At 34.9% G+C, this 21341-nt stretch overlaps 1 pseudogene; it reads left to right on the top strand.

Annotated features, from left to right (window-relative positions):
• Positions 1-2454: 2454 nt before the first annotated feature.
• The window catches only part of LOC125681354 (heat shock 70 kDa protein 12A-like), a 28124-nt pseudogene continuing 9237 nt past the window's right edge, over positions 2455-21341 (top strand).

Below are 21341 nucleotides of genomic sequence, written 5' to 3'. Positions count from 1 at the left end.
ATATAATTAGTATTCTTATTACTAACAAATATCTTCGCTCCTGTTATCTTAAAATGTTCCAACTCCGGCAATTGTACAAGGATGAAGAAGATAGACATACTTTTCATGTTAGAGGAAGCTATAAAACTACTGGACCAGTGTCAATGCCCGTAAGGTTATTTTTCCAGTCATATAGAATTCATACAAAAATAGAATTTATTTCAAGAATATCAATTATGATTGTCGTTTTTTCATAATACTTCTTCCTACTTGATTTTCTTTTTTAGGTAACCATAATTACCAATAATTTTGTTTTCAGATCAAAATTGATGTTTGTTGATAGTATTTTTTCCTTTTAAAGTCAGAGCAGACGGGGGATGAAAATGACATCGACCCCCAAACCATCGTCGGTTACCCACGGGTGCTTCTATTCGATTATCTCCATCATCAGGGAGCGTGAGTGGACTCAAAACCGTGGTTTGCGACGATGCCCCCAAACTTGTATGTTACATAATTCTCAAGTCAGTTGTCACATTGACTATAATTTTTACAATTAACAATATAGATTGTATGTTAATTTAGAAAAACTCCTTGTGCAGAAGAAACAATGTTAGTAATATTGATTTTTTAAACCAATTATTTAAATTTTCAACTTAATTTTTTTAAAACTTAGATCAAATTTATAAGTGTCTTTTGATTTTTAAAAGGATAATTCCGACGCCAAAGGCGTCGAGAAGACCGTGTTTAGTGTTTGCAAATTCAATTTTTTTTTAGGGGAGAGTGATGAAATTCATTTACCAGTGCATAAAGAATTAAAATTCCCAATGTCATATAATTCTTTATTTTCTTCTTTAAATGAAAGAGACAATGGGTCCCTACAATGGGGCCTACACTGTATCCCCTGTTGGGTTAGAAAAAAAGTTGTTGTTTTTTAGCAATGATAAATACTAATTTCAAATCTTTTGAAAAATTTTATCACTGAAAAAAATCTGATTAATAAAATTATTACAAAAATAGATTAATATAAAAACATTCCATTGTTCAAAAGAAAATATAGATTGTTACTATTTTTCTCCTCAATTAAAAAAATGTACATTTATGTATATATTCTATTTTAGTTCCCAATTTCACATTGATGAGAAGAAAAAGAAAGAAAATTTGGCTTAAGGGGGTACCTGTAAAGTTCGAAACGAAACGAAATCTACCGAAACGAAACGAAACAGATTGTATAACTGAACTCTTTTAATTATAATGATTAAAAATGGTATCTTAGGCCCCTGTGAAAGTTACCACATATAAATAAAATTCGCCTCCCCTTTGATGTAGGCTTTCGGTTTGACTGATACAAAGTTTTAAAAGTTGGATCCGCCTTTGGGCATTTATACATTGTTTGAAGAAGCTGGTGTCTGAGAAAGGTGAAAGCAGGAAGAGCTCTTAACCTCTTATTTTATCTCTAACTGCTGAGGTGCGAGTACTTTCAATAATGAAAGAAATTAAAAAGTATATCATATTATACGAATGTAATTAGGTAAGATATATACATGTATTATTAAAAATTATTATTGATATGTAGCGAGTCTAAAGATAACTCTATACATTTGGGGTGTTACTAAGACGGGGAGTTGAAAACAGGACGGAAAACGGAAATTTTTTATCCAATAATATCAGAAGGAGGTCAGCATTTTGTAAAATCAAAAGGCTTATGAACAAGGGAAGCAGAAATTACAAAGAGAACGGGAGGACATACTCAGAATCGACCGTTTGACATACTACACTGTACATACAAATACACAATATCCACATGTATAGATGTCTTTGGAGGCAAAATACTGAAACATGTATTTATGCCCAAAGGTGGATCCAACGCCGGCGACCCAACCCCTCGTTTAGTGTGTTTCCCCAGACCTCTGACTTGTGAAATTGTAACCCTCCGTTCTGAAATTTATGGATCCGAAACTAATTGCACATGATATTAATCAACTTTGGATACGTACTTTGTGCTTACTCACTCTCCCTTTCCAACTTTTAAAACTTTGTATCAGTCAAGACGAAAGCCTACATCAAAGGGGAGGCGAATTTTATTTATATGGGGTAACTTTCACCTGGGCCTAAGGTACCATTTTTAATCATTATAATTAAAAGAGTTTGGTTAAACAATCTGTTTAGTTTCGTTTCGGTAGATTTCGTTGAAATCGCACTTTACAGGTACCCCTTTAAAGGCATATTTTCTACAAATTTTGTGAGAAGAAATATTTGTCCCAAAACTAATTTCATTTTTAAAAAAAAATTAAACGTCAGTATTGAGTAAGGCAGTAAGTATGATTTAAGATCTTATTTTGAGAATGTCAAGGATACCAAGAATTCACCTTTAACCCGCCTCTATTCATATGACCTTGTATGTGAACTCATATTGAGCATGCGCCGTGATAAATGTGGTAAAATAAAATGTCGGAAAAGAAAACATCGGCACGAGGAAGGAAACGAACTCAAACGGATTCGTCGAGGAAGAGAAATAGAAATGCATTCTGTTCAAAGTGGACTAGGATATGTATAGGAGACCAGCTGGATCGACGGAATGAATTAAAAGACGTTCTGCACGTCCAAACTCACGCCGAAGTTGCGAAAATTTTACTCGACAGGTAAGCTTCGCATACTTTTTAATGAATGTTAGCCATTTCTTTATTTTCTTCTATCACCAGAAAACATTTCATAGATTTCGTGTCAACATTTTTTGTAATGTATAACAAGTATGTAAATCATACGTCTTTCCTTTTTTATTGGAAAGATTACTGTACCAATGGCAATGTTTTGCCATTTTTTTTCATAACAATATTTTGATTTATTGCTGTAACATTAAAAAAAAACTCTTGACACGAAACTTATGAGTAATATACTAAAGGAAAAAATGAAGGAAAACAGCAAAAAGGACAGCGAATTTGATGCATTCCGATAACATTTTACAAAAATGCGAATATTTTCCATCGATGACAAATCTTTTTCCTCATTCGTATGAACTTGGAAGTTCAACAATTTAATGCAGAAGAAAACATACAAAATTTCCATATTTTCATTAGTTTCATGGGTAGCATTGAAACTTATGAGATACGATTTGTGTGATAACAAAAGAGTGAATATTCTTCTATTTCTTATGTTAGTTCAGTGGTGGACTTTTTTAACTCACCTGAGCCAAGTGAGCTTTTAGAACTGATCCTTTGTCTGTCGTCGGCGTCGTAAACTTTTCACATTCTCATCTTCTTCTCAAGAACCACTGGGTCAATTATAACCAAAGTTGGCTAAAAGCATCCTTGGGTGAAGGGCTTTCAAGTTTGTTCAAATAAAGGGCCATGCCCCCTTCAAAGGGGAGATAATCACAAAAATGCAAAAATAGGGTGGGGTCATTTAAAAATCTTCTTCTCAAGAACCAGAGCCAGAGGAGCTGAAATTTTCATGAAAGCTTCCTGACATAGTGCATATTCAAGATTGTTCAAATCATGGCCCTCGGGGATGGGTTGGGGCTACAATAGAAGATCAAAGTTTTAAATGGGAATAAGTAGAGAAAATCTTTTAAAATCTTCTTCTCAAGAACCAATGAGCCAGAAGAGCTGAAATTTATATGAAAGCTTCCTGACATAGTGCAGATTCAAGTTTGTTCAAATCATGGCCCCCGGGGGTAGATTGGGGCCACAATACGGGATCAAAGTTTTACATACAAAAATATATAGGGAAAATCTTCTCAAGAACCAGTGAGTCAGAAGAGCTGAAATTTATATGAAAGCTTCCTGACATAGTGCAGATTCAAGTTTGTTCAAATCATGGCCCCCGGGGGTAGATTGGGGCCACAATAGGGGATCAAAATTTTACATACAAAAATATATAGGGAAAATCTTCTCAAGAACCAGTGAGTCAGAAGAGCTGAAATTTATATGAAAGCTTCCTGACATAGTGCAGATTCAAGTTTGTTCAAATCATGGCCCCCGGGGGTAGATTGGGGCCACAATACGGGATCAAAGTTTTACATACAAAAATATATAGGGAAAATCTTCTCAAGAACCAGTGAGTCAGAAGAGCTGAAATTTATATGAAAGCTTCCTGACATAGTGCAGATTCAAGTTTGTTCAAATCATGGCCCCCGGGGGTAGATTGGGGCCACAATAGGGGATCAAAGTTTTACATACAAAAATATATAGGGAAAATCTTCTCAAGAACCAGTGAGTCAGAAGAGCTGAAATTTATATGAAAGCTTCCTGACATAGTGCAGATTCAAGTTTGTTCAAATCATGGTCCCCGGGGGTAGATTGGAGCCACAATAGGGGATCAAAATTTTACATAGAAATATTTAGGGAAAATCTTTAAAAATCTTCTCAAGAGAAAATTCGGATTTATTAGCCTGTCATATAACAAAAATAAAAATCAATTTTTATCGTCTTATCAAAAATTATATGACATGTGCAAAAAATAATGCTCTGATTCTGCAAATCAAATTAAATTTTCATTTTTTATCAAAGTTATGTATTTTAAATGCTTGAATTGCAGCATATTTCTCTACATGATATTTAAACTTTAAGTGACATAGTAATCTAACAAGATTTGGTTCTTTATTCTGCATTAAACAGATAAATATGTATTGTTTAGCATATAAAATTATAAAGTTTATGGATGAAGTGGGAAAATATTTTTGCAATTGATTAATTAATACTACATGTACTTGTCATTATTTTTAGTACATGTATTATTGTTATTATTATTACTTTCACTATTGTACAGCAAGTAACCTAAACCACAGGGAGATGTATGCATGTATGAAAGGTATGTTTGTGTAAGTGTTTGATGTATTGTATGAAACCAAAAAAATAAATAAATTATAAAAAAAAAAAAAATTAAATTTTCATATGATAATTCATATTTATCTATGGCAAGCCCTTTTACTATTTATTTGTAAAAATTTAGAAAGTTGTATGGGAATGAATAATGTACCCGAAAAAGTACCCGTCTGCAGGTTAAAAAAAATTAAATTGCGGTTCCAGATTGGGTAGTGTTTCGGGTACCTTTTGGGTACATTCCGGGTGCTTTTTATGGTACCCAATGTGTACCCCAAAAGTACCCAAATGGTACCCGAAAAGTACCCCAAAGTGTACCCAAATTGTACCTATTTTCTGTAAGGGAAGATATATCTTTAGATAAGAGAAACATCTCTTTACTCTAGAGAGATATCTTTATCGGTTGTAATGATATCTCTGTAAGTTAGAGATCGAGACATCTTTTTATGCTAGGGAGATATCTCTTTCTCTTTGAAAGATATCTCTTAAACCTAGAGAGATATATATCTTTATTGATGTAAAAATAGACATATCTTTAAGTTAGAGAGATATCTCTTTAAATTTTCAAAAAGAGATATCTCTTTAACTTGAAGAGATATATCTTTAAATTAAACAGACCCCCCCCCCCCCCCCCCCCCGTGATCATAAATATTTCTCCCTGTTGCATCGCCATTAATATGATGTAACCCTATTTTCTAACCAATCAAAATACTTCTAGTGTAAAAGTGGCGGGAAAGGATGAAGAGGTCACATGGTTGGGGATAACATTATCTATCCTATAGCCACCTGTACAATGAAACCATACAGAACTTCAGAGGGAGTAGGCCCTCGCCCTTTTGCCTATATGGATCTGTAGGCCTTCTCACAAAAACTCTTGCGACACAGATTAGAATACTAAAACTCTTTAATTTCTTTGTTTATAAAAGATAGCAATTTTTTCTAAACATTATTTACAATAAATTCAAATGTAAAAGAAATAAAAGAATTTTTGTGACGTTTTAGAGCATATACATACTCTTAAAAGAGAAATGGAAAAATTAAATTAATCTTATAGTCAAAAGATATTTTGTGAAAAGGTCTACAGATCACGAGCAACCCGTATTTACTTCCCGCTAAAAGTTTTAAAATGATATCTTATTTCTTGAATGTGATTACTTGGTAGACTAATACAACCTGTAAATGACAGTAAATAAATTGAAAAATAAAAGAACGAATGTTTAACGTATTTGTGATTCAATATATGATTTGATAAAAATCAGAATGGATCTGAAGCAAGAAATCCGTCAAATCAGCAACAACAACAAATGTCGATTCATGAATCATTGTCATCCTGTCAGTAATATTCCTGCTCGTAACCTCCGATGTGCATTGACCTTGGAGGTCACCAGCCAGTTCGGAAAAAAGCGAAAGAGAGGCACTGAGCACGTGTCAGATTTGTAAACAATTTAATATGCCAATTTTATAGAAAATGCATGATCAAAATTTTATATTCGTGGCACATTTGCGTAATTATAACTTTCTTACACTTAAAGTACTTTTTGTCATTCATGAAACGATGTAATATTTTAAACAAACGAAACATGTAGTTACGCGCATCATTTTCCGTCTTTGTTTATGACCTCATTCTCAGCAACCCGATTATGTTCGGCAATCACCGTTCCCATGTCTGTGTATACTACGAAATGGCGGTTTATACGAAATGCTCATTGTAGGTATATAATCTCAAACAACATTCCCTTGTTTAATTTGCTAAATTTTACCTCAAATCTTGGGGATTATGATACAATGTAGTTATACCGATAGGTGTTATTTGGTGCATAAATGGGTAGTTGAAAAATACCGTCAGTTACAGCTTGAATACGGAAGTTCCGAGTTCCCCAAGATTTATTTCCCTTTGTCGAACTCTTCCGTAAATTATGACGTTAAATATGATGATAGTGGGTACATTTGCTAATAACTATCGTTGTATTATTTCTTAAAAGATGATATCCAGAGTTTCTGAGACCATCCTATGTCAGGGAAAAGGCAACTTTAGTGAGTTTATGAGTATTGGGTAACAAAATGGCTCAAACAAATATTGTTAATTGCCATCTTTCTTTGATAAAAGCGTCACTCATGTAGAAGAGGATACGAATAATGATTCAATAGCCAATTTGATGATCTTATTCAAACAAATTATGCTTGATATGGCCAGAATATGCATACCAGTGATTGATATAAACAAAAGTTACGCTTTTATTGCATTAATCGTACGTAATCGTTATGTACAATGCCAGTCTACGATATAATGTATACATTGTGTACCCACCATACGTCATAAAATGCGAAAGAGTTCGACAAAGGGAAATAACTTTTGGGTAACTGGGAACTTGCGTATTGCTTTAAGTATTCAAACTATATAAAAAAAATGGAAATAGATATCTCTCTTTGAGAGATATCTCTTTTTTAACGATTAAAGAGATATCTCTTATACTTTGAGAGATACTTCTCTAGGAATTCTGAGAGAGAGAGATATATATCTTTAAGTGAAGGAGATATCTCCCAAGGTAAAACAGACATCTCTCAGAGTTAAAGAGATATCTCTCAAAGTAAAAGAGATATATCTCTAAGTGAAAGAATATCTCTCAAGGTGAAAGATATATCTCTCAAATTAAAAAAAAAATATTTCTTAAAGTACATGTATAAGAGATATCTCTCAAAGTGAAAGATATATCTAAGTGAAAGAGATTTCTCTCTTTTAAGAGAGGTATCTCTCAAAATTAAGAGATATTTCTCATTTTAAAGAGATATTTCATTAATTTAAAGAGATATTTTACATGTATTTTTGGAATGAATAGTAAAAGGGCTTGCCATATTTATCAGCCTCTGCCACATAAAATATGAAAACAAATTTTTTTGCTCTTTTCGAAGATTATATCTAACATTTGAAATTGTGAAGAGTTAAAATTTCTACTGAACACCAATCGTAACTTTTAGAGCCCTTCCAACAATTTCTTTTCGCTTGATGTAAAAAACTTAGAAGTTATGATTGCTAATTTCTACTATGTTTTGTAGGTCACCTGAGTAAACGCAATCAGTTGTCATCTGTCGTGCGTTAATGAGTTTTTAACTTCTTCTTGATAACTACAAGTCCAATTCTTTTCAAATTTGGTATGAAGCATCTTTGGGACAAGGGAGATTGTAAATTTCATGTCTCCAGCACCCCTGGGGCCTTAGGGGCGGGGCAAAAACTGCCCAAAATTGACCAATTTTCAAAAATCTTCTTCTCAAGAACTACACACGTATAAGAAAAACTAAATGCATGGTGATGGAGAGCAGGAAAGGCCTCTACCAAAATTCTAAATTTCATGATCCCCGGGGTAGGGGTTCTGACCCCAGGGTCGGGCCAATCTTGTTTTATAGTGTTTATGTGTAAAACACTTAAATAACATCTTCTTTAGTGCTGTTGATACTAAATTGAAACTAAATGGATAGAGCAGGTAGTCTTTTACCAAAATTGTAAATTTGACGATCCCCAGAGTAAGGGTTCTGACCCCAGGGTGGGGCCAAACTTAGTATATAGTATTTATGTGTAAGTTTGCTGATACTGTATAAAATCTAAATGCATACTTAGGAATAGCAGAAAAGGGTGTACAAAAAATGGTGAATTTCGATCAAAACCCAGGGTTATGACTTTAGGATGAGTCCAAATTAGTCATATCTTTTGATGTTTTAATGTTAATACACCTATTATTTAAAGCCTTTCATCAGTGTATGCACTTTTGAAGGCAGTGAAGTTTTAAGAAAGCATCTTGTTTTATACTGTTGCTGAACATTAGAATTTAGCTTAGATATTCAGAACAGGAATTTTTTTCTAGATTTCATAGAACATGGAAGTAGTGATACGTTTCCACTAGTATTCAGGTGACCGCTAAGGCCTGTGGTCCTCTTGTTTATTGAAACTTTTATTTTCTTATTCTAAGTATTCAACTTTTTCTTGATGACAGTGTAGTGCTCCAATTCAGCAAATCAAAAATGGATCCCAAAATTTCCAGTAAATGTAGAAAGCTTCTGGTCGCTGCAATCGACTTCGGAACCACATATTCCGGATATGCATTCTCTTCAACACATGCCTGGGATAAAGTAATGATCAGCTGTTGGCAAGGAGGGTCACTCCTTTCTCTCAGGGCCCCAACATGCCTGCTCCTGAAAAAGGACTTCTCTCTATCTTCGTTTGGATATGATGCTGAAGAAAAATATTCCGATCTTACATGGGAAAACAAACACCAAGACTATTATTTTTTTCAGCGGTTTCAAATGATTCTTTTTGGAGATGTAAGTATAACACAGGGCTTGAAGCTAACTTTTTATGTCTCCAGTCCAGCTGAATGTGTGTATAAGATTTCAAAAGTATGTTTTCCAAAATGATGCTTTAGAAAATTAACCAGTCCCATCGGACTGACTAATACAAATGTCAGTCAGTCCGCCAGACTTTTAACCAGTCACAGACTGACGGGCATATGTTAATAATATCTTGTTCATATTTGGATAGTTTATCAAACGTTAATATAACGGAAAATAAAAGCTCAACTTTATGATAAAGTGGATAATTTCATCTTCTTCGTCGTCAGCTTTTCATATTTATGTAGCAATATTACATTATCACCTACATATGGTGTTGCAACTTATTCGAAAGGCGGAAATATGTTCTGCGTATTATAAATTTTTAAACCGAGACAGGCTACTGATAAATAAGTTGATGTTACAGGGGCTTCAACAGTTTTGTTTAAAGTTAACAGTTTGCAAATTCTGTGCATGTTACAATACAAATACAGCCTGCCATTAGGTTGAATGCTTTTTGGATTTTTCGTACATGTACCAATTGTTAGGACCGTTCGCTGTAGCTGGCGACGTCTCGGTATGACTGAAAAATTCTCAACATGACGTAAATCAAACGAACATACCGAACTAAACCGTTATTGGTTTTAACTACGGAATATTCTGTTTACTTGGTCAAAATATAGGGCTCACAGCGGGTGTGACCGATCAACAGGGGATGCTTACTCCTTCTTGGCATATTATCCCACCTCTGGTGTTTCCAGAGATCCGTATTGGCCCTACTCTCAATTTTGTATTTTATACGCCCATCATTAAACGGGACGTATTATGTTATGGCGCTTTCCGTGCGTCCGTCCGGCTGGCTGGTTGGCTAGCTGTCCGTCCAGAGTAGTGTTTTCCGGACTTTTTTCCGTAATGGATGCATGTACAACTTAGAAATTTGGTTACAATATCTCCCTTATAAATTGTAAGAGGAAGTTTGCATTTCAGCTGGATTGGTCCATCCTTAACCTACTTTAGGGCTATAAATAGGTCAAACAGTTTTCCGGACTTTTTTTCGTTACAGATACAGATATTGCCCTGAAATTTACACATAAGCTTCCTTTTAGAGAAATACAACTTTAATTTGCATTTCAACTGGATTGGTCCGTCCGTCTATCACCTACATTAGGACTAAAAGTAGGTCAAACAGTTTTCCGGACTTTTTTATGCCCCCGAGATCGAAGATCAGGGGGCATATTGTTTTTGTCCTGTCTGTCATTCTGTAAATCTGTAATTCTGTCATTCTGTCTGAAACTTTGAACAGTAAGTGATAGAGCTTTGATATTTCACATGAGTATTCCTTGTGACAAGACCTTTCCGTGGGTACCAACATTTTTGACCCCGTGACCTTGACCTTGACCTACTTTTTGAAAACTTTAACCTTGCTAATAACTTTTGAACAGTAAGTGATAGAGCTTTGATATTTCACATGAGTGTTTCTTGTGACAAGACCTTTCTGTTGGTATTAAACTTTTTGACCTTGACATTTAACTTACTTTTAATTTTTTTTTTTACATTGGTCATAACTTCTAAATGGTAAATATTAGAGCTTTCATATTATGCATGAGAATTTCTTTTGACAAAATCTTTCTACTGGTACCAAGATATTTGCCCTTGTGACCTTGGCCATCTTTGGAATTGGCCATTATCGGGGGCATTTGTGTTTCACAAACACATCGTGTTTCATTATGGATACAGATATTGCCCTGAAATTTAGTCAAAGGCTTCCTCTTGGAGAAATACAAGTTCAGTTTGCATTTCAGCTGGATTGATCCATCCGTGACCTACAATGTATATTTGAGCTAAAAATAGGTCAAACAGTTTTCTGGGCTTTTTTCATTATGGATACAGATATTGCCATGAAATTTAGTCAAAGGCTTCCTCCTTGAGAAATACAAGTTCAGTTAGGATTTCAGCTGGATTGGTCCGTCCTTGACCTACTTTTTGGAAAAATAGGTCAAACCATTTTCCCAGACATTTTTTTCCATTATGAATTCAGATATTGCCCTGACATTTAGTCAAAGGCTTCCTCTCAGAGGAATAAAAGTTCAGTTAGCATTTCAGCTGGGTTGGTCTATCCTTGACCCACCTTTCGAAAAAAGTACGTCAAACAGTTTTGCGGGCTTTTTATTTTTATTACGGTTAGAGATATTGCCCTGATGTGTAGTCAAAGGCTTCCTCTCAGAAGAATACAAGTTCGGTTTGCATTTCAGCTGGATTGGTTCTTCCTTGACCTACTTTTGGACTAAAAATAGGTCAGACAGTTTCCCTGGCCTTCTTTCATTACGGATACAGATATTGCCCTGATATTTAGTCAAAGGTTTCCTGTTGGAGGAAGACAAGTGCAGTTAACATTTTATAGCTGGATTTGCGCACTACGACCTACAGTACTTTAGGGGTAAAAGTAGGTCAAACAGTTTTCCAGATGTTTTATGTAATGGTCACAGGTATTGCTCTAAAATTTAGTCACAACCTCCCTTTCAGAGAAATACATAATCAGTGCACATGTCAGATGAATTGGTGCACCATGACCCACTTTAAGGAGGTATGCTATACCAGACAAATTTGTTGTAGATGGAAAGTGGAGGATATGTACAACAATATTTTGAAGTTGAGAATTTTCAAATTTACTTTATTTTGTCAAAAAATACAGTTTTAGTAGAAGGTAATCTGAAAAAAAATTTAAAACCCCTGCTGGACTCGAACCTGCGACCTACAGTTCAGCAGTCGGTATTCTAACCTACTGAGCTAAAGGCTATGTATTTAAGGACATGCGGGACGATGTGGCCAAAAATAACTCGTCAATGAATATTTTTTCTTTTTTTCATGAAGCACCATCAGGATGTCCTGTACAATGTGTATAAATTTCATGGCCACTTTCTAGGTATACAAGGGAGATAATAAGCTTTGAATTACCCGCCTTTTCGAAAATTGTGAATTTAACAAGATTATTCCGATTTTCAATTCAAAAAAATTATTTGATGGAATTTTTATCTATATCTTCTACAATAATTTTTAGAATATATGTAAAATATAAAATATATAATAATAAAATGCTTAAACATAACCATATAATAAGAAATTGGGAAAATTTAAGGATTTGGGGTGGAAATTGGTACTCAAAAACAGGGTAGTCCAGATACTAAATGAAGCACTGCTCAAAAACTAGTCAATGAATTTTTTTGCAAACACTGCAATTAAAAGCTATTCATATACCCAACTTCCTGTAGAAATATGAAGGGGTGAAGCTAATCTTGATTTTGAGGTAGGCGTCGTTGAAGTTATACAAATATTTGTTATTAATAACTTTCAAGCTTATATTCTTTTCATGTACAACTACTGTTAAAAGTAATGGGGGATGGGACAGTTTCAATTTATTTGCACTACAAAATTAAAAAAAGCTCATTGTCAAAAAGGGGGGGGGGGCAGCCTAATTCTTCGTGCCTGTTTTGGAATACATTGTTAAAAACTATATTTGTTTTGAACTTATTGAAATATTTAGAATTTTCATAATTATGGAACAAAAATTGAGTTAATGGAAAGCCTAATTCTTCGTGCCTGTTTTGGAATACATTGTTAAAACTATATTTGTTTTGAACCTATTGAAATATTTAGAATTTTCATAATTATGGAACAAAAATTGAGTTAATGGAAACAAATTAAAATTTATTTTTTTTAAAATATACATGTATATATTAAACATGGCTTCGAACAAAACGTCTAGTCTAGCTCTAAACAATACGTCTTCTTTCAAACCACGGGTTAGGTCTAGTTAACGTCAATATGAGCTACTACTTCCTTTACTAGATCAACAGCATTTCCGCGGCCATGGTAGCTAGTGTCGCTTGACTCGATCGTCTCCATGCTATTTTTCAAGGTATTTATGTATCGCACTTGTTGTGACTTTGCACCTTTTTCTTTTTCACATGTCTGCTTCTCGCATAAATTCCGACGTGTGTCATATTTTTTAAATTAGTTACCATTTCCGCAGCAGTGTTTCGTAAAGTTAGTAAAAGTAATTTGGAATATGAAATAGTCTCAGAGATAAAGCGTACTTATATTTACATAAGAATGCTTGCAAAAATTAAACATTCCTAGTATGGACGTTAATATTTGAACAAAAGTAACGATTGTCGTCATAAGGGGGTGGGGGTGGGGGGGTGGGGGTGGGGGGGGGGTATTTTTCGCAAACAAGGATCGATTATAAATAGTTTGTACGTTTCCCAAGCAAGATTCGGAGAAATGTGTGTCCAGTTCTAGTTTCACACTACTATAGTAAATATCAACAAACGATCATCATCTTACACTTGCACTGAGTCATTGTTTACAAAATTATTGTGGCGCATACTATACATATATATAATATATGCAATGTATATATATGAAAAAGAGACTTGTAATCACTATGAAATAAAATAAAAATTATCATTTGACAAGAATTCATTTAACAGATTTACACAAAACGCTTGACAGCGGTAGCAAATTACAACAAAATATGATGACATTTTCCCCGCGTCGTGACGTACTTTTTTAGCCGAGTTGCAACGAAGTTGAACTCGGCTATTGGTTTGGTGATGCGGGAGGGGGGGGGGCGTCAACAATTGGTTTCCGGATGATAACTCGAAAAGTTTACAATCTAATCAAATGAAACTTTGATATATTGTTGGGTACCAGGTAAGGAAGACCCCTATTGATTTTGGAGAAAAATGATCAAAGGTCAAGGTCATAGTGACCGAAAATAGAATGAAAATTTCAGGAAAATGTGGTTTCCGGATGATAACTCCGAAAGTTTAAATTCAAATCAAATGAAACTTTGATATATTATTGGGTACCAAGTAAGGAAGACCCCTATTGGTTGTGGAGAAAAAAGGTCAAAGGTCAAAGTCACAGTGACCGAATGTAAAATGAAAATTTCAGAAATATTTGGTTTCCGGATGAAAACTCAGAAAGTTTAAATCCGAATCAAATGATACTTGAAGATATTGTTATGTACCAGGTAAGGAAGACCCCTATTGACTTTGGAGAAAATAGGTCAAAGGTCAAGGTCACAGTGACTGAAAATAGATTTAAAATTCCAAAAGGATTTTGGTTTCCGGAGGATAACTCGAAATTTTTTAATTTGAATCAAATGAAACTTGGATATATTGTTGGATACCAGCAAAGCAAGGCCCCTATTGATTTTTGGAGAACAAAGGTCAAGGTCACAGTGACCGAATATAGATTGAAAACTTCAGACAAATATGGTTTTTGGACAGTAACTCGAAAAGTTTAAAACTGAAATTAGTTCTTCACAATTATAAATATACCACGTCATTCCTGGCTTTACAATGTATCCCATGCAACTCGGCTCATGCACCCCTGGGTGCATATACTGATTTTTTTTATTATGACGTAGTATAGTGTGTCTGTACAGTATTGTGATTTTTCTCGGGAGGTTTAACTACGCTGCGTCCGGTTCTAAATTTATAATAAATTCGCAACCATCACGTGATCATCGTCCCGCATATCCTATTGCTGATATCGAATTTTTCATCCATGTTTTTAAAGGAAGTCAGCCATTATGACGATGTAGAGTACTACCTTAAGGTTTTCCTATTCAGAATGTGTGTTGTATCAATTCAGAGTGCACAATATGCTTCCAGGTGGAATTTCAATGTCCGACGGGCGTATATTGTACTGTTTGCGGTACTCTTGCTCATAATAGGATTTATGAAATTGATCAGTGGTTTGTTTGTTTTTTTTTATCAAAAGTCACCTTTTCTCGATCTGTTTGTAACATCATAGCTGCCTTAAGGTCAAGTCGACTGTCGTTGGTACAGACACTACATTAAACCGAATTTTCTTTGGGCATTTAAAATACTATTTGCCATATACTGGACAGTTCGTTAACTTGTTGTTTTTTCCACATTTTGTTTTTTCCTTGTTTCTTTTAACCATAAACATCTTTTGGTCTTTGTTTTTTCTTAATATTAGGTCCATGCCTTTTGTGGCTGTGCTGCTCCCTGCTACCTAAAATCTTCATTTGGTTGGTTGTTGCCTCGGTGCCTCGATAAATTTCTATTACTTTCTCTAGGGTCAGTACCGGAGTTTGTAACAATTTAATCAACTCCTTAAACTGTCGGTGACTGCCATTCCTTATCCGCTTATTAATTAACAACCCTGTCTCGGATTCGAAAATTCCTGATTTAACTATGACTTGGTCTTTCATTTTGATTCGATGACATGCCAATTGATTCTGCTGTCTGGAGTTGAAAGATAATATTCTTCCTTTGAACACAATATTCTTTTCTCACACAGGTTCCAGTGTCAATTTTTCTCTTGCATACTGCAATTCAAAAGTGTTGTATATTTTCACTGCACCTGGGCCAATCAAATGAAGCAAAATATTTGTTTTTAATTTATATTCCTCCTCATTATTTCAAAAGAGTTACAAACATTAAGTCTAAAAAGTATTATTTCAGGAATGTGTATATGTACGAATCTACTAAAAAGTATCTGGAATTTCTTCTCTGTATTGCTGCTTATACTGGGACAATTTGCAGGAAGTAGACATTCAAATGTAGGACTAATGAAGTCTATGCTGTTCAAAGCATTTGATGCATGCACCTTCGTCATCATGTTCATGGAAAGTTGAAGATAACGAACAGTGATCAATCTCATAACTCCTATAAGCAATACAAAATAGAGAGTTGGGTAAACACGGACCCAAGGGGATATACCAGAGGTGGGATCAGGTGCCTAGAAAGAGTAAGCATCCCCTGTCGAACGGTCACACTCGCCAGGAGCCCTATATCTTGATCAGGTAAACGGAGTTATCCGTAGTCAAAATCAATGTGCCAAGAACGGCCTAACGATCCAGAGGGGATAGGGTAGATATGAATCATTGTATCAATACTAAAGAAATGGAATGGTAGTTATCAATAATTTGTAAATGTTCAATACATACTCTGCATTAAGAAATACAACTGTATATATTTTGGTGTTCTGGGTTTTCTTTATTATCACATAGTACATATTCATAGTTAGTGAAACCACCCATTCAATGCCAGGACATTCGTGGTGAAACTATAGAGGCTGGTATTGTCTTTATGCACTGCATCAAGTACCTGAAAAATCACCTTTATCAAGAAACAAAGAAAGGTTTTCCGCACATGAAGGACGATGACATTCAGTATGTTTTGACTGTGCCAGCGATAGGGGGAGACAATGCGAAAGAGTTCATGGGGAAAGCTGCGATCGAGGTAATTTTTATTCTCTTTCTTCCAATGAATGCATAGTATCAATTCCATTGATAAATATGCTTATGTACAAATTTGACAAAATTTATTAGTCTCCTTCTACCGGCGATTATACATGCAGTTAAAAACTTAGTTTCCTCTCCGTATGCATGTCCGTTTTAACAACCTAGTTCCCACCCACTTTGTAAGCATTATTCTAGAGCTAAATTTTTTCTAAGTATTTGACGGTATCCTTGGAATAAAATTGAGAAACTGTAGTTCTGATTTTGAATTCATTGTGTTTGTACGTTACTTAACACACGAATATTCTAACAGAGGAAGAGATGCTCAAGTTTTCTGTACGCATCTTTTATCTCAGATTTATCTGAATTGTGAAAGTGACGCCATTGTCGTGATGGGCGACCTGAACTCTAGAATAGGCAACCTGAATGACATACTTCAAGGCATTGACCACATACCTAAACGAAACTCTATAGATAGTACTGTTAATCAACACGGACACGAATTGATCGACTTCCTTAATGAAGCAAGTTTTTGTGTACTGAATGGTAGATTCCCAGAGGATAAATTTACATGTATCTCAAGGAAGGGTAAATATGTAGTAAATTATATATATGTGTACCTATTGATGCGTTTAGACAAATTGATTTAAATTACTGAAATCACTGAAATAGACAATATTTGTCGAAAAGCGTATCTTGCGAATACAAATTGGAACCGTGTTAGCCCTGGATCGAGGTGGTTGACTGTTAGTCCTCAAGGGTTTCAACAGTCCAGTAGCTCTTTACTTCGTTACTAGAGCTTGAAAATATGGATATAATTTAAATTCAATTATTATGATAAAATGTAGAAATTTATTTCAAAATTAAGGATTCTCTCTCTCTCTCTCTCTCTCTCTCTCTCTCTCTCTCTCTCTCTCTCTTGCATAGCTCTGACCTTTGGACGAATTTGACTCCAGTTATTGACACTCGATTTTTTTTATCTCCAATTCTTCAAAGTTTATTATCATTTCGGATTTCCAACGTTTTAGGCCTCAGCATTACTGAAGGGACATTATTTGTCGAAATGCGCATCTGGTGCATCAAAATTGGTACCGTTCAAGTTTTACATTAAAGCAAGGAACATTGTTCAATTTTAATTCTGTACTATATTTTACTACAATACAGATGACCCAGTATATTAACACAAAAACTAATACACAACTGACACAGTACATATATAAAGAAAAAGCACTTGTCTGGATGACATTGCATACCAATGATAATGGTACCTTCACACTCAAGGATTTTTCTTACGAATCCTTACGTATTCCACAAATCCGTAGAAATACACGGATTGTTACGACTGATTTAGACACTTTAAAGAGATGTTTAAGAACGTTTTAAGAGTATTTACGGGTCATTTACGGTTTATTACGAGTTCTTGCGATGCATTTACGGCACACATTTACGTTTTGTTCCGAGTGAACACGGATAAATACGAGTAATTTACGACATTTTACGAGCTTTTTAGGGATTGTTACGAGTATTTTACAGTAATTTACGATTTATCTTAGCTTTTACATGTAAATCACTACCTGTTAACGTGTTGACAACGTGCTGTTACGAATAGCTAGGAGTTAGTTACGATTGTTTACGTTTTTGACTCAAAAGTGCTCGCAATTGGCTTTATATCATCATTCGACAACGTGGCATTACTGGTAACAGCATGTAGGTATATTGTATGCAAGATGTGTAACTTCTTTGATGTCTTGATAACAACTGAAAGAAAGTGTCAGATTTTGCGTCTTTTATACCTTTCCTTAATCGTAAAGTTTAAGTATGTACTCGTAAAGTAATTGTGTCTATACGTAAAGTGCTCGTAGTGACTCTGAACAAAACAAAACTTTTTATGAGTGTTTTACGGATTCTTACAAATGTACGAGCAGTTTACGTGTTCTTGCGATCAGTTTACGATACTTACGGATTGTTACAATTTATTTACGGGAAATGAAATCCATGGACAATCGTGAATTTTTTTTTAATTTGCCCCTACTTTCACGGATCCTTACGAGTGTGTGCGAGTTGTGACAAGTTATTAACGGATACCGACGAGTGATTTACGAATGCTCGCGATTGACTACGAGTCGTAAGGACTCGTAAGAAAAATCCGTGAGTGTGAAGGTGGTATAAGGCTTGTTGAATGTGCTGACAATTTGACGATTGTACATGAGACAAATCTTTGATATCTCGAAGGATAATCCGAGGGACACCAACCGATCTATTAGAGCCTGTGTCCCTGATAGACTCCACAGAGTGACACCTTTTTATACTGGGCGGCGTGTCAGCCAGCATTGTTTGGTTGTTGTGTATATTCATGAAGGAACATATATCGAGTATCCTCGGGGACAGACTGTCCACCAGCAGAGATACAAGCTCAATGGTTGAATGAAAGGTGAAGATAACGAACAGCGATCAATCTCATAACTCCTATAAGCAATACAAAATAGATAGTTGGGTAACACGGACCCCTGGACACACCAGAGATGGGATCAGGTGCCTAGGAGGAGTAAGCATCCCCTGTCGACTGGTCACACCCGCCGTGAGCCCTATATCCTGATCTGGTAAACGAAGTTATTCGTAGTCAAAATCAGTGTGCCAAGAACGGCTTAACAATCGGTATGAAACACGTCATACAGCATAATAATAATGTAAATAATAACTGAAAGTGTTTCTGTGTGCCATATGAACTTAAGTAGAATTGTTTTTATGCTTTTTGGATGTTGTTGGGTTATCCCCTTGTACTTGTAACATGAACTGTACAATGTTCATGATAACACATGAGTTATTTCCACTCTTGTTGATAAGCTGCATTCACTTTTAAAGTTATCAATTTTGCACATGTATATTGAATACTTTTTAAAGAACTCCCTAAATTTTGTTTACAATTGTATATGTATTTTCTCTGGATTGTTTGGATTCACATTGTCTCCAATCTGATTTTGAATTGAAATGAATCTCATTATTAATTACAAAGTAAACAAACTCTACTTTCATGTTTCGGCTGCTACAGGAAATTATTCACTGAACTCTGTAGTACAAGTCATTAAGAGGCATATTTTTGTATAACTACATGATTTCTGGAAAGGAGTGTAAATCAGTGTGCCATAGTCCTTCACTATCATGTTGAGTGTTTTGACATTAATAATATAACTGACGCTTGCTATCTGGTATACGAAATTAATATAGGTATTTTTCTTTTCTTATTTTTTATTCAGTTGTTTGTTCTTTGTTGACAAAATCTATAGATTAGTTTCCTTTTAGTTGTATTCTGTTTCATGCAATATCAAACATAAACACAGTACCGGTAATATGTTATTTATCAAATATGTTGTTGTTGTGAATGATGGGCCTGAATGTTTACATTCTTTTTTATCGCATTTCATCAGCGCATGTCATGCGTTAACAATACACGTATCAACACTTCGCGAAAATTACGTCCCTTGTCCGCCATCTCCCGGATAAAAATCGTATTCCCTACGTTGGCCTTTGTAATTTTCCTATCTGTAGCTTTGACATCTGTTATTTTTCCATCAATTGCAGTCAACTACAATATGCCCCAAATTGGGGCAACCCATTCACTTGTATGAAAACTTGGTAATTGGCTAAACTTCAAAGTAATAACATCTTACATTTGGTAAGGTAAAGAAGGAAAACTTGGTTTTTCACCGATTGACCTTTGGCTGACCCCGCAAAGGGACGTAACTCGCGGCGAAGTGTTGATAGGTGTATTGAACACGTTTAACTCCTGATATAACTACCATTACAATCCTTTTAAACTTTTCAAATTAATTTTCAAACACTACCAAAACTTCACCAATTTAAAAAAGTTCTTCTCTTACAACATAACATCTGTAAGACAAATTAATTGCATAATCGTGTAGAGCAGGAAGATATTTACCGAAATTGTAAATTTTAGAGGTTCGTACTCGAGGATGGGGCCAAACTTGGTATATAGTGTTTATTTGTAAAACATTTCAATAGCATCTTCTTTAATTCTATTCATACTAAATTCAGACTAAACAGATGTTTAGAAGAAACAGGTAGCGCTATAACAAAATTGTAAATTTCATGATCCCAGGGGTAGGGTTTTCGTTCCCGGATGTAGTCAAATTGTTATAACGGCTTGAGTTTATCAATGTCATATACTGTTTATTTTTCAACATGGTTAACAGTTCCAATTCATATCTGTTGTTTCCTAACAGAAAATGTATCAGTTATTTGTGATATAAAGAATAATGCATGGATTTCTATTGTTCCTCCTCATTAACATTTCAAACAGAATTTTTGAAGTCAGCTTAGCGCTATTTAGTACTTTCGGTACTTTGATTTACTCTTATGCGTACCGTATATTGCTCACGCAGAGAATAACTGAATTTTGGGTTATGGTAACCAGGCGGCGAAGGAGTTGTATTGCTATGTAACATTTACATCTGCTTATTTTCAATACATTCAAGAACAAAAGCACTGTAAACAAATATGATTCCTGCAATACACTAACCGTTATAAATCTTGATATAAATGTAAAGTGTTTCATCTCTCTGGACCAGCGTCATATACCAAGATTGAAATACAATTCATTTTTAGCTCACATGAGCTGAAAGTGCAAGTGAGCTTTCCTGCGATCACATTTTATGCGGCGTCAGTCCATCCGTCCGTAAACTTTTAACATTTTTGACTTCTCAAGAACCACAAGGCTAATTTCAGCCAAACTTCCCACAAAGCATGCTTGGGTAAAGAGAATTCAAGTTCACATGAAGTGCCACACCCTTTTTGAAGTGAAGATAATCAAGAATTAAATTAGTCTAATTTTTGTGACATCGTTTAAAAATCTTCTTCACAAGAGCCACTTGGCCAATTTCAAAGAAACTTGGCACAAATCATCATTGGGTAAAGGGAATTCAAATTAG

The sequence above is a fragment of the Ostrea edulis genome, chromosome 2 (assembly GCF_947568905.1).
Source record: "Ostrea edulis chromosome 2, xbOstEdul1.1, whole genome shotgun sequence".
NCBI lineage: Eukaryota > Metazoa > Mollusca > Bivalvia > Ostreida > Ostreidae > Ostrea > Ostrea edulis.
This window is presented reverse-complemented; position numbering and strand designations above follow the sequence as displayed.